The following is a 13561-nucleotide window of genomic DNA, read 5'->3' as shown; positions in this document are numbered from 1 at the left end:
GAAATATATATGGAGTGGTATAAGGAAGTTGTGGATTAAGGCCTTTTTGGTGCTCTTCAGCTATGAAAGGTGTCTACAGTCAACCTTGCCATTGATAGTGGTAGCAATGAATTATTCATCAGAAAATACTTTTTGTATTATTTCTGTTATATACTGATTATTTCTATTTTTATAAACCAAATACTATCTTGATTAAGTCAAGTAAGTACAGACAGTTTAGTAAGTTAAAAAATATTAAACTACTACTGTCTGCCTAGCATTTAGCCCCTAGGTATGTTTTGGCACAGAACAGCATGATATGGTCATTGCAGTAAAGGAAATCATAATTTTGTGGGGAAAAAAGGTTATGTGTATGACCATCTCACCTTTCCATATGTATCATGCTTTTATATCACTACATAGTGTGTACATAATTTTTTATCTTTAACATTATCATAAGTATTTTCCTTATTGTATAATCTTTAGTCATTATTTTTAAAAATTTATTTTAAATGAAACGAATATTTTTAATGGCAAAAGGTAATATTCACAAAGAAGATAGACATCATAAACCATTAGACACCTTAACAAGAAAGATACATAAAGCAGAAATCAGAAAAAATAATTATAGTGAGACATATTAGCATTTGAGAATATTTTATCAAATGCAGAAAAAATAAGAATAGAGCATATTGAATGATGTTAATAATTTAAGTATAATAGATTTATATTTAATTAATACATATCCTACACAAATATATTTAAAATTTTATATCTCATACATTATTAGACATCCATAGGACACTTAGAAAAACTGACAGAAAGGAAGAACTAGTAAATTTCAAAAAGTAGAATTCTTTTGTGTGTTTGTGTGTGATTCAGTTATATATATACACATATGTTATTTTTGAAATTATTTTCCATTATAGGTTATTACAAAATCTTGACTATAATTCCCAGTGCTATATAGTAAACCTTTGTTGCTTGTTTGTATCTATTTTTTTTTAATTAGAAATCTAACATTCTATTCATACTAAGTCAAACAAGTGGAATCAAAATGTCACAAATTTTTTAGTTAGGCAAAAATTTGTAAGTTTTCTAATATATATATGTATTATGCATATTTTTAAAGATATATGTATACAAAAGCTTTTCTACTACACTAGATAAAGGCTTGAGAAAGAAAATAGAAAGATGGAGAAATTGGAAAACAAACTAAATGAAATGGGAACACTGAATATTAAATAGAAAAAGTGAAACAAACTAGATAAAAATAAAAGATCCTCATATAGTCCAGTTGTTTTTAAATATGGCTGCTCTTGGAGAAGGAAATGGCAACCCACTCCAGTGTTCTTGCCTGGAGAATCCCAGGGACGGGGGAGCCTGGTGAGCTGCCGTCTATGGGGTCGCACAGAGTCGGACACGATTGAAGCGACTTAGCAGCAGCAGCAGCTCATTAAAAACACATCTGGAGCTCTGAAAAAAAAAAAAAAAAAAGCAATAACTGGGCATTTGTATTTTTCAAAAAGTTCCAAGATAATTCTGATATATATCTGGACTTTAAAAAGTGATTACAGGGAGAAGGAAATGGCAACCCACTCCAGTACTCTTGCCTGGAAAATCCTATGGACAGAGGAGCCTGATAGGCTACAGTCCATAGGGTTGCAAAGAGTCAGGCACAACTGATCGATTTGTCAATGTCAATGTCAAAAGCTAGGAGGGATGGTGAATATACTTTAAAAATAATCTTGAGACCCATAAATTTTGCTCTTGTCTGACTAGAGAAAGGGCCAAATCCGGTAAGACTGAGCTCTCTGCTCATTGTTGTATCAAGAACTCTAGCATAGTTATCTCGTATATAGATGTAACTTGATTGAATTAATGGAATTGAATAAAATCTTCTTTCAATAAAAAAAAAGTGATTACAGGTTTTTCTATTAAATGGCAGTTTGGGGATATAGAATTCTAATTCTGTTGACCAGTCATGATACAGTGGTATTAAGTGAATAATAGTTACATAATCACAATAGTAAAAGATGTTTATCAATTTTCATAATCAATAACCAGACAAAAAATGAAAGATAATTGCAATTGCAAGTCATAATGGGAACATGATTAACCTAACAATAAAAAATAATTACATACAATTTGGGGGGGGTCAAGCAGAGTGATGTGGGAAGTGGAATTGTGTACATGAACATGTTTTCATCTGTTCAGCCAGTCTGTGTCTTTTGATTGGTGCATTTAATCCATTTACATTTAAGGTAATTATTGATATGTATAATCCTATTACCATTTTCTTAATTGTTCTGGGTTTATTTTCTGTAGGTAGGACTTTTTCTTCTCTTGTTTTCTGCCTAGAGAAGTTCCTTTAGCATTTGTTGTAAAGCTGGTTTGGTGGTGCTGAATTCTGTTAACTTTTGCTTGTCTGGAAAGCTTTTGATTTTTCTCCATCAAATCTGAAGGAGAGTCTTGCTGGGTAGAGTATTCTTGGTTGTAGTTTCTTTCCTTTCATCACTTTAAATAAGTCATGCCATTCCCTTCTGGCTTGTAGAGTTTCTGTTGAGAAATCATCTGATAGCCTGATAGGAGTTCCCTTGTAATTTGTCATTTTTCCCTTGTTGCTTTTAATATTTTATCTTTATATTTAATTTTTGTTAGTTTGATTACTGTGTGTCTCAGTGTGTTCCTTCTTGGGTTTATCCTTTCTGGGACTTCCTGAATTTGGTTGATTATTTCTTTTTCCATGTTAGGGAAGTTTTCAGCTATTATCTCTTCAAATGTTTTCTCAGGTCCTTTCTCTCTCTTTTTACCTTTTGGGACCCCTATAATGTGAATGTTCATGCATTTAATGTTTAATAATTATTTTTTAAATGTGTGCTCACACCCCTCATCCCGAAGCTATACCATCTATTGACAATTATTGTTTTCCCTGAGGAACTTGGCTTTCTCCTTTTCTCTGAGAATTATTTAATGGCTACTTTGGCTTTTTACTTTGGCTACTCAGAAATTCAGAATAAACTTTTGAAGTACAACCATAACAACTGGTTTGGGCCATATTACTTGAATGGTGTGTTTAAATTGTTTTTTCCTTGGTCCAAATTTTATACATATATAGTGAATTGTTAAGATACCTAAAATCCTTTCTGGAAAGAAGGAATACATGAATTGTAGGATGAATTAAAAAAAAAGTAAAAAAATTTCTATTGGTTGGCTGGACATTTTTTCCTAGTGTAGCAACTCATATTATAGTGAATATTTTTGTCACACCTGGATTGCCCTCTTTTGGTAATTTTCTTAGGATATAGTTGGGCTTCCCTGGTGGCTCAGAAGTAGGTCAAAGAACATGAGCAAAGTTACAGAAGTGGGTCAGAGAATATGAACATTTAGTGGGTTTTGGTATTTAGTAGTATTTGGCCATTTTTAATGTGTACAGAATTGGAGAAGTAAGAATTAGTAGCAAACTCCATTTAATTTTTTATAACTTATGAATTTGAATCTTTATTTACAACATATTAGCCCCCAGAGTTGTTACAGAACTGTTTATTATTTATTTGATTTTTTCCTTGGGAAAATTTTGTTGCCCTCAAGTTTAAAAGAGATGCTTTTTTCTTGAATTGTGTAGGAAATGGCAAGATTTAGTGATTTTAAGCAACTTTGATTCTTCCCTTTCTTCCTTTGAATGAAAATCCACTTTTTAAAATTAAATGGAAAAATGCTTTTGACACCTGAAAACATTTTACGGTAGAGTTTTATACTCTGACCTTTCTATCCTTCTATCTCCCGTATTTGCTTTTCAAGTTTGGCATTGATTTTAGTCTAATATAATACCTTCAAGTCTTTACCTGAAACAGTTACTGGAAAGAGAGCTCTTCTTATTGATCATAAGAATTAGCACATCATTAGATGGAACATAGTGGGAAGGCAATAAAATCATTAACATATTTTTAATTTTAAAGGAATAAATGGCTTAAAACATACTTCACATTTGAGAATTATTATTTAAAAGTACGGGCTATCTGTTAATGATATGGTTGATAAATTAGAATTTTCACAACACAGAAGAAAAACAATCTTTTTCAGCTAACAGGTATAATTTCACACCAAAGTTAATAGTTGCTATGCTAAGTCACTTCAGTCGTGTCCAACTCTGTGCGACCCCATAGACGGCAGCCCACCAGGGTCCCCCGTCCCTGGGATTCTCCAGGCAAGAACACTGGAGTGGGCTGTCATTTCCTTCTCCAATGCAGGAAAGTAAAAAGTGAAAGTGAAGTCGCTCAGTCGTGTCTGACTCCTAGCGACCCTGTGGACTGCAGCCTACCAGGCTCCTCCGTCCATGGGATTTGCCAGGCAAGGGTACTGGAGTGGGGTGCCATTGCCTTCTCTGAAGTTAATAGTTGAGAGGACCTAAATATTTTCTGTCACTATTTTTTAAGTTATTAAAAAAAAAAAACAAAAATAGCTTCAGGCCAATACAGAGCTTTATCAGCATTTTTACTGTACTTTGTAATTGACAAAGAATGTTAATACTTTCAGAATTTCAATAATACTCTAATAAATTACTTTTGTTTTAATTTTATCTTGTCAGTAGGCAGTCCCTTTCTACATTATTTTTAGAATGATGTAAAGAGATATGATGATTTATATTTTTGTTGAAAGCACATTTGTTAAGGTAGCTTTAAAGTTTCAGATTTATATTTCCTGATTTTAAAAAATTACAAAAATAAAATTTACTATATAGAAAGTTTTTTATAGTTAATTTAACTTGAATCTAGTTCTTTGCAATACTAAGAATATCTGTATATTTAATAGGCCTTATATAACGATTTTTTTTAAAGAGTACATGAGAGGGAAGCAATTTGGCACAAGATATGCGAGATAGTATTTATGCAAATACTAACATTTTATTGCTTCTGCTTCATTAGGTAATACCTATGTGGCCTTCAGATCTGTTTTATGTTTTTTTTATCTGTATTTGGAGTGTTTGATTTCTGTAGACGTGTTGTTGATTGAGAAACTTAAGGTTGAAGTTCATAATTAATATCTAGAATAAAGTTTCATGGAAAATTAATTTTATGAGTAAGAGCTAAAGAATTGATGGTGATTTAGCTTAGAGAACAGAATAAGCATGAATGGTTTGGTTCTTCTTTACTAAAGAAATGAGTAAGGAAGATACCAAGTTGTTTTTTATAAATTTGGAAGATTTTTGCTGTTTTTGGTTGATCCTGAGGAAGTAGTTCTTGATCATGAAGATGATACATAGGAATATGTGCTGAGGGAAAACATGGATTCTCCCTACAAAGAGACTTTAGGTGGTATATAATATCTGTTTGAAAAATCTTTTGTTGAAGGTTAGGGACATGGTGAAGGACTTAATTGGCAGAGCAGAGGTTTTAATTGCTGTTTTGATGTGGTTGTGTCTGATTTGTTTCCTCTCAAGTGAGCATTTGATTCTTGCTTACCTGTTGAGACGTTTAATGCTAAATTGTTCAAGGAAAGCTTCTGAAAGACCAATGTCCGTCTTCTGAGGCCAAGTAACAGTTGGATTATCTGCCTTCCTTGAATAGTAAGAATTAATGATTCCTTTTGAGAAGGCAAATAATGAGTTGGATATGGAGTTCTAGCAGGTCTGTTTCTCTTTCTTCCCCCCATAGGCCTATCAGCAGTCTGATGGGGCAGAAGACAACAGATGGAAAAGGTGTTCCAAACTTGGCAAAGGCCATCAATCTAAGGAGGTAAGCTCTGATTTTGAGCAGGTAGAGCAGGTGGCTCTTCCTGCCTTAATCATATCCTCTTGCTCTTTGGAAAGATGAATGGAAAGAAAGAGCAATTAAAACGAGGCTAAAGTATCTTCATTAGCTATTCTGAGGAAAACATTTTGAATTAGTCTTTTGATTCTTCTCTTATTTTTCCCCCCTTTTTGTTTTTTTATTTTTTTGATGCCTTGATTTATTTTTATCTCCCATTGAATATTAACAGCTTAAAAATTGGCAGATTAGTTATATGTTGTTTTGGGATAGGAAGGATGAACAGAATCTTGTTTATTTCAAGTTAATCTCAGCTTGTGGCTAGATTGAGTAAAATGATATGATTTTAGGATTTTTTCTGAGATTATTTTGAAGTTTGGATTCACATGAGAACTATTAGACAAGAAACAATCTTTTCTTGTTTAAGATTGTTCTTCATATCTTCAGATATGATACAACAGTATAGGTATAGGTTAGCTTTATGATACTTGAGATTTTGGGGGTTGTCTACCATCTTTGCCCAGATGGGCCTTTCTTTCCCACTTTCCCATCCCTTCTACTTTTCTTTTCATTTCCTTACTGATTACTTAATGGCATTCAGGACTGTGAAGATATGGCTCTTCCCAACATTTAAATGTACTTTTCATTTAAATACTATACCATCTCATGTGACTTAGGCCTTGAGAAAACCAAGTCCATTGACTATGCTGTGGTGTTGATCTAAGTAGTATGTTGAGAAAAGAGTGAAAGATTCTTAATTTGTATATGATCTTGGTGGTTAACTCATATATCTAAAAATATAATATTGATTTTCACAATCATAGTACAGATAAAACATGAAATACAGAAAGCCATAGATAGTTTCTGTCAGGATACTTGCTGGAAATGTTAGGTTGGAGAAAATAATGGCCAAAATAATATTCAGAAAATCATCCAGAATAACAAAGATATAAACTATTCTTTAGCACCATGGGGTGACACACCTTTGATAATTTAGAATGCCTTTTAAGAGATTTTTAATGCATGTTTGTGAGCTAATGTATGAATTAAGGCAACTCTAGTTAGTTTCTGTAGCAAATAAGCCACAAAAGACATATATAATGACTCAGAGGTTATATGTTATTTTTTGTTCATGTGAAATTTATTTGCTGTGCCATATTACCCAAACCAGGGGTTAAACTCGGGCCATTTTACTGGAAGTGTTGAGTCCTAACTCTTGGACTGCCAAGGAATTCTTTCCCATGTGAAATTTAAATTGATTGTTTCTAATACATGGGGGGCTCCTTTGGAGACACAGACCCTTTCCAATTTTGCTCCAAGTTTGTCATACCTCCATTGAGTTGGAGGAAGAGGGAAAGAGCATGGAGGATTGTATGTGGAAGGTTTTTATTGGACCAGGCCTAGGAGTAGCACACATAGCTTTTGCTTCTACTGGCTGTATAACTCAGTTAGAAGCTCACTTACAGAGGCTGAAATATGTAGTCTAGCCTTGTATCCTATGAAAAAAGAGAAACTGCATTGGGTAATAATATCTGGCTAATCTTTCCTTTAGCCTAAAAGCCTTAGTAGATGGTACACGATTTTGCTCAAGTATTGAGGCAAGGGAGGGGATGTACCTAAAGCTAAGCAACCATCTGCCTGCCTATTCTTTCTACCGTGAGTAAGTAAGCTGAGGAAGAGAAGGTGAGCAAACTTTAATGAAAATAGAGCATTTATGATTTGTACCCTCATCTGATTTTTTAATAACTTCAGGGTTACTTTGATTTAATTTTTATTATCACTTTAAAACTTTGTAGGATATTCATTCATTCAACAAACACTAAGTGTTGAGATTTTCTTTTTTGTTCACTAACTTTTCCTTTTTTAAAAAATAAGTTACTATTAAACTGAGATATAATTTTTTGATACCTATGGCAAAGGATAAACTGAATGACACTCCTTGCCCCTTTAAAAAAATGTAATTTATGTAGCATAAAATCCACCGTTTTAGAGTATAGAATTCAGTGGTTTTAGTATAATCATAAATTGTACAACCATCGTCATATCTAATTCCCCAGAATATTTTCATCATTCTGAAAGGAGCACCATACCTGATAGTACTCATTACTTCTGGCTTTCCCCTAGCCTCTAGTAATGTACTGTGGTATGTATGGTACTGTGATCTCTATGAAGTTGCCTGTTCTGTACATTTCATGTAAATGAAATCATATAATATATGGTCTTTTATGAGTTTCTTTCACTTAGCATAAAATTCATCTATGTTGTAGTGTTATTGTTATTTAATTCCTTTTTCAGGGTGAATAATATTCCATATGGATATATTTTATGACTACCCTCCTACCTTTAATTGTCTGTTTATCATGCTAAACAGACAGTTGGGTTCTCACTCTCAGAACTAGAAGCAATCAAAAGTCTTCCTTGGCTGTCTGAAGTTCTACCTAGCTTTGTATAGTTGAAGGAAGATATTCCTTGAGATTCTCATTGGCATCCTGACTTGTTTAGTTACTAGTTCATAAATGGGGAAGTAGATATCTTATTATTTGCACTGTCTTTTGAATCATATTCTTTTGAATATGGTTGTCTAAGGTAGCAGGTAATAAATTAGTGTTCTTGTTTTGATATACATCTGGTTGTAACTACACAAAAGAAAAAACCTATTTAATTTTAATAGGCTAGAGAAACAATTTAAGTGCCTCAAATAAGTAGACTCTTAAGTAGTTGTACTGGAGTGGAGAGGAGGATGATACTTAGTGGTAGAGAAACTGATTACCATTTCATTAATTTTATTTATTTTGAAGTATAATTGACTTAAAATATTACATTAGTTACAACATAATGATTTGATAATTTTTATATATCACAAAAATCTCTTCCCTCTGGCAAGCAGTAGTTTGTTCTCTGAGTCTATATATTTTGTTATATTTCTTTTTTTAATCTCACAAATAAGTGAGATCATCAGATACTTGTCTTTGTCTGTTTCACTTAGGGTAATACTCTCTCAGGTTCATGCATGTTATCTGAAAGGGCAAGATTTCATTTTTTCTATGGCTGAACAATATTCCACTGTGTGTGTGTGTGTGTGTATATAAAATCACATCTTTTTAAAAAAAAGTTTTATTTATGGCTGTGCTGCATCTTTATTGCTGTGTGGGCTTTGTTCTAATTGTGGGGAGTAAAGGCTATTCTCTAGTTATGGTGCACAGGCTCCTTTCTGTGGTGACTTCTCTTGTTGTGGAGCACGGACCCTAGGGTGTGTGGGCTTCGGTAATTGTAGCACATAGGCTCAGTAGTTATAGCTCCCGAGCACAGGCTCTGGAGCACAGGCTCAGTAGTTGTGGTGCATGGGCTTAGTTGTTCTTCGGTGTGTGATATCTTTCTGGACCAAGAATCGAATCTGTGTCTCTTGCATTGGCAGGCAGATTCTTTACGATTGAGCCCCCAGGGAAGCCTCCATATCTTCTTTATCCATTAATCTGTCAATGGACACTTAGGTTGCTTCTGTATCTTAGCTATTGTATATAAGGTTGCTGTGGTACATATAGATTTTTGAATTAGTGTTTTTATTTTCTTTGGATAAATACCCAGAAGTGAATTCCTGGATCGTATGGTGGTTCTGTTTTTTATTTTTTAAGGAATCTCCATTCTGTTTTCTATAGTGGCTGTAGCAATTTAACATTCCCACCAATAGTGCACAAGTGTTCTCTTTTCTCCACATTCTTTCCAGTACTTGTTATTTCTTGTCTTTTTGATAAGAGTCATTCTCACGGGTATGAGATGATGTCTCATAGTGGTTTTGACTTGCGTTTCTGTGATAATTGGTGATGATGAGCATCTTTTCATAAGCTTGCTGGCCATCAATATGTCTTCTTTGGAAAAATGTTCGCATCTTCTGCTCATTTTTTAATCAGATTGTTTATTTTTTTTAATAGTTGTGTTATGTTTTGGATATTAACCCCTATCCAACATATCATTTGCAGATATCTTCTTCCATCTAGTAGCTTACCTTTTTGTTTTGTTGATGGCTTCGTTTGCTCTACATAAGTTTTTTAGTTGGATATATCCTTACTCATTTATTCGTGCTTTTATTGCCTTTGCCTGAAGAGATAGATCAAAAAAAAAAAAATTACTAAGACCAATGTCAAAGTGCATATTGCTTATGTTTTCTTCTAGGAGTTTTGTGGTTTCAGGTTTTACATTTTAGTCTTTAGTCTGTTTTGAGTTTATTTTTGTATATGAGGTAAGAAAATGGTCCAGTTTCATTCTTTTACATGTAGCTGTCCAGTTTTCCCAGTGTTATTTATTGAAGAGACTGTCTTTCTCCCAGTGTATATTCTTGCCTCCTTTATCATAAGAGTAATTAACCGTGTAAGTATTGATGCATTTCTTATTCTGTTCCATTGATATATGTGTTTGTTTTTGTGTCAGTACCATACTGTTTTCATTACTGTAGCTTTGTTTTATAGTTTGAAATCAGGGACCATTTTACCTTAGTGTTGTTCTTTGTCAAGATTGCTTTGGTTCTTTGAGATTTTCTGTGGTTCCATAAAAACTTTAGGATTATTTGTTCTAGACTGCTCAACAGGTAAAGAATCTGCCTGCAGTACAGGAGATACAGGAAACTTGGGTTCAATTCCTGGGTTGGGAAGATCTCCTGGAGAGTAGAAAATGGCAACTCACATACGTATTCTTGCCTGGAAAATCCCATGGACAGAGGAGCCTGGCAGGCTACAGTCCATGGGGTCACAAAGAGTCGGACATGACTGAGCATGCATGCATGTGAAAAACACTATGGGTATTTTGATAGAGATTGAATTGAATTTGTAGATGCTTTGGATGGTGTGGAATTTTAACCATACTAATTCTTCTAGCCCATGATAGTGTTTAGAGTACCAGTCTTTCACTTCCTTGGTTATATTTGTCCCTAGATATTTTATTCTTTTTGATAGGATTGTTTCCTGAATTTCTCCTTCTAATAGTTCACTGTTAGTGTATAGAAATGCAACAGATTCCTGTATATTAGTTTTGTGTCATGCAGCTTTACTGAATTCATTTATTCTCATAGTTTTGTGGTAGAGTCTTTCTTCTATGTATAGTATTGTGCCATCTGCAAATAGCTATAGTTTTACTTCTTTTCCAGTTTGAATGCCTTTTATTTCTTGTCTGATTTGTGGCCAGGACTTCCAGTACTATGTTGAATAAAAATGGTGAAAGTAGGGACTGACTTCCTGGCAGTCCAGTGTTTAAGACTCTGCTTCCACTGCAAGGGGCACAGGTTTGATCCCTGATCAGGAAACTAGGATCCTGCATGTTGCACAGCACAGCCCCCCCCCTCCAAAAAAAAAAAAAAAAAAAAAAAAAAAGGTAAGAATGGATGTTCTTGTCTTGTTCCTGATCTCAGAGGAAAAGCTTTAGGTTTTTACTGTTGAGTATGATGTTAGCAAGGAGATCCAACCAGTCAATTTTAAGGAAATCAGTCCTGAATATTCATTGGAAGGACTGAAGCTGATACTCCAATACTTTGGCCTCCTGATGTGAAGAACTGACTCATTGAAAAAGACCCTGATGCTAAGAAAGATTGAAGGTGGGAGAAGAAGGGGACGAGAGAGGATGAGATGGTTGGATGGCATCACCTTCTGAATGGACATGAGTTTGAGTAAGCTCTGGGCATTGGTGATAGGCAGGGAAGCCTGGTGTGCTGCAGTCCATGGGGTCACAGAGTCGCACATGACTGAGCAACTGAACTGAACTGATGATGTTAGCTGTGACTTTGTCATATGTGGCCATTGTTTAGTTGAGGTACATTTCCTCTGTTCCCATTTTGTTGAGAGGTTTTCTTTTTATCATAACTGGATGAATTTTGTCAAGCTTTTCCTGCATCTTTTGAATTATGTGATCATGTGTTTTTATTCTTGATTTTTGTTAACATGGTCTGTTGAATGATATACTGCATTCACGCGTATTGAACCATCCTTGTATCCCTGGGAAAAATCCTACTTGAGCATTGTGCACGATTCTTTTGTTGTAGAATTTTGTTCGCTAATATTTTGTTGGGGATTTTTGCGTCTATTGTTCATCAGGGATATTGGCCTGTAATTTTAATATTTTGTGTGTGGTGTCTTTGTCTTGTTTTGGTATTAGAGTAACCCTGGCCTCATGGGTTTAGACACATTCCTTTCTCTTTAATTTTTTATAGTAGTTTGAGAAGGATAGGTATTAACTCTTCTTTAAATGTTTGGTAAAATTCCCCCTGGTAGTCTTCTGTTTCTGACCTTTTGTTTGTTGGAAATTTTTTCTTTTTTTATTTATTACTGATTCAATTTCTCTACTAGTAATCTGTTCAGATTTCCTAATTTTTCTGGATTTAGTCTTGGAAGGTTGTATGTTTCTAGGAATGTATCTGTTTCTTGTAAATTGCCTAATTTGTTGGTGTATAATTGTTTGTAGTAGTCACTTTGGACTGTTTGCCTTTCTGTGAAATCTGTTGTAACTTCTCTTTCATTTCTGATTTTATTTGGACCCTCTTTTTTTTCTTGAGTTCGACTAAAGATTTATTAAGTTTATATTTTTTTTCTGTTTTGTTAAAACTCAATTTCACTTATTGCCACTCTAATCTTGATTATTTCCTTCTTTCTGTTAACATTGGGTTTTGTTATTCTTCTCCTAGCTCCTTCAGGTGTAAGGTTAGATGGTTTATCTGAGATTTTTCTTGTTTCTTGAATTTCCCTCTTGGAACTGCTTTTGATGTGTTCCATAGATTTTGGAACATTGTTTCCATTTTCATTTGTTGCAAGGTATTTTTTTACTTCCTCTTTGATTTCTTCCTTTGACCCATTGCTTGCTTAGTAGCATGTTACTTTCTATATGTCTATTTTTTGTAGTTTTTTCATGTGGTTGATTTCAAGTCTTATAGTGTTGTGGTCTGAAAAGGTGCTTTATATGATTTCAGTATTCTTAAATTTATTGAGACTTGTTTTGTGGCCTAGCATGTGATCTCTTTTGGAGGATGTTTGAGGTGCATTTGAAATGGATCATAACCCCTCCCCCAAAGAGGACTGCACAGTGTTTGCAGCTTTTGGATGGAATGTTCTTAAAAAGCATAGTTACAGATGAGAGACAAAATCAGGATACAATAATGAATGTATCAGACTAATTGGCTGATATAAAAATACAGTCAGTTTACATTTTTAGGTGATTATGTTCTACTTTTCCCCTGGATCTTTTTTCTGCCTTAAGAAATAAAATAGTTGTGTTAAATAGTGTAACAGGTAAAATAGATTTGTACAAAAAGCTGAGTGAGAGGTTTGTTTAAGTGTACTTGTGATTTATTTTGTATTGAAAACAGTGAAAATATGAAAATCATCTGTCAGCGTAAAAGTCTGTAATATGCAGCAGTACTAACTGAAAATATCTTTGTATTTTAAGAAAATTAACTTTTGTGCTTAGGTGAGATGATGAGTATTTAAGGCTTATAATTTTAAGATTGTAGACTTATGAAAATAATAGGAATATACTGTGGTGCATCCATACAGTGGAGTATTATTCAGTGCTGAAAAGCAGTGATATATTAAGCCATGAAAACACATGGAGGAACCACTAATCGATATTACAGAGTAAAAAAAGCCAATCTGAAAAGGCTCCATACTTTAAAATGTTTGACAGATGAAATGGATGGTGGGCGGGAGGAAGGCAGAGATGAATAGAGGATTTTTAAGGCAGTGAAACTACTCTGTATGAACCTGTAATAATGCTGGATGTGCATGTGTGCACGCTCGGTTGCTTAGTCGTGTCTGACTCTTTGTGGCCCCATGGACTGCAGCCTGCCAGGTTCCTTTGTC

At 34.1% G+C, this 13561-nt stretch overlaps 1 protein-coding gene across 8 annotated transcripts in view; it reads left to right on the top strand.

Annotated features, from left to right (window-relative positions):
- Positions 1-13561, top strand: part of SPAG9 (sperm associated antigen 9) — a 150997-nt gene that overhangs the window by 33556 nt on the left and 103880 nt on the right. The window contains exon 1 of one of the 8 annotated variants that reach the window (XM_044939116.2): positions 5697-5714. The exons of the other annotated variants lie outside the window; for them this stretch is intronic. The gene's annotated coding sequence lies outside the window, so the exon portion shown is untranslated. Of the gene's footprint in view, positions 1-5696; positions 5715-13561 lie in introns of those variants that run through there. 8 annotated transcript variants of the gene reach the window in all.

The sequence above is a fragment of the Bubalus bubalis genome, chromosome 3 (assembly GCF_019923935.1).
Source record: "Bubalus bubalis isolate 160015118507 breed Murrah chromosome 3, NDDB_SH_1, whole genome shotgun sequence".
In the NCBI taxonomy this organism is placed as follows: domain Eukaryota; kingdom Metazoa; phylum Chordata; class Mammalia; order Artiodactyla; family Bovidae; genus Bubalus; species Bubalus bubalis.
This window is presented reverse-complemented; position numbering and strand designations above follow the sequence as displayed.